Raw genomic sequence first — 1,510 nt, 5'->3', positions numbered from 1 at the left:
TGTGCACCAGGTAGGAAACCGGAAAAGAGGAGGTGAGTCTATCGGACTACTTAAATACCAAGCTCCCTTCGGATCCAATCCTAGACATGCACACAGCCATTTCCACACCTTAACGTCATGTATATTTCTAGGAAACCGATTTGATTAAGTCATTTTTAAGAAAAGTGATTAATTTTGGAAAATACTTTCATTGCGGAAGCTTTGCTTGTTGTCGTGTTATTTTGAAATCAATTGTTGTTTTTTTTTTGAAAACGCGCCCTAAAGCTATCCAATTTCAACAGTTAAAATAAGTAATACCTATCTTAGTAATACATATTAAAACCATCAAAAATAATTAAGCGGCCTTATTACATTTAAAAACCCAAACCTCAACGTAAATAATAGGATGTCCAGTTCACCAGAAGAAAACCAAACTTTCAGAACGGGTGGCCACTCCGAATTCCCTCACAGCTCCAAGCCCACTATGGTTGGAGATTTCCTACGTGGATGAAAATAAAAGGGGTGAGTTTGGGGAAACTCAGTGTGTAAGGAAAACCCATTCAAAGCCCAAGTCAGCTCAAGCCCATTGGGCTTAAGCCCATTCAGGTAACAATGATACTGGGCCAGAGCCCTTTTGATTACAATAAACGGGCCTTAGCCCTTATTCAGATAACAAGTATGGCCCATAGGCCCATTTCAAAATACATGCAACATCAAGAACATATGCAAGCCCATTTGGGAGACTACTCAACCCACCAACCACTACACTCCACCCATACCACCATACACTCCATGTGGGAATAGCTCAACCCACCCATTTAACACTCCACATTTCTGACCTTTGTCGCTCGATTACGATAAATTGAGGCGAAGCCCCAAGACGTGGACAAGCCACTTTCAGTACTTCCTCCGTCAATATCCCAATCCCATGCATCGATAATAACAACATGACATGCAATAAATAACAACAATCAAACATGCATTTAGGTCAATTTAACCTAGGGGTATTTTGGTATTTTATCTACTATGGGTAAAGCGTAAATTTTCCACTTTTAAAGGTATTTCAAGACTTTATCTATTTTAGGGTTTTTCATGCATATTCCTACTTTTCACGTACTAATGAATCACGCATCGAGGGTTCTTACCGAATTGGGCCCGTTGGCCCATCATTCCAATTTTGGCCCATTAAGCCCAAAAATATCAAGGGCACGTAAATCATGCACTTTGCGTCTAAATTTTGCGGTTTACCAAAAACATTAATCGATTTACCTCACGAGCATTCGCACTTTTCGCAAATCTACAAAATACCGGTTTTCGGCATTTCGGCTTTTCGACTTTTGCCGATCCAGACTAAGAAAGAGGGTGTTAGTTACACACCTGTTTGCAACGATATGTTGACGAGATCCACACACGAACCGCCTACAATTGGATTACTAACACGTTAATCTAACTATTCAAATACAAACTACGTATTAACCCCTTACAATATTCGGCCAACCACACCTACAGATCATAGTAAGCTTATAAGAAA

General features: G+C 39.9%; 1 long non-coding RNA gene across 1 annotated transcript; it reads right to left on the bottom strand.

The window, feature by feature from the left end:
- Nucleotides 1-331: 331 nt before the first annotated feature.
- Nucleotides 332-1,181, bottom strand: LOC128283467 (uncharacterized). Its single transcript, XR_008273822.1, has 2 exons — nucleotides 1,125-1,181; nucleotides 332-478 (listed from the first exon to the last, which is right to left on the bottom strand). It is a non-coding gene; the product is annotated as an uncharacterized LOC128283467 (long non-coding RNA).
- Between the last annotated feature and the right edge of the window lie 329 nt (nucleotides 1,182-1,510).

This window comes from Gossypium arboreum, chromosome 11 (assembly GCF_025698485.1).
Source record: "Gossypium arboreum isolate Shixiya-1 chromosome 11, ASM2569848v2, whole genome shotgun sequence".
Lineage (NCBI taxonomy): Eukaryota > Viridiplantae > Streptophyta > Magnoliopsida > Malvales > Malvaceae > Gossypium > Gossypium arboreum.
This window is presented reverse-complemented; position numbering and strand designations above follow the sequence as displayed.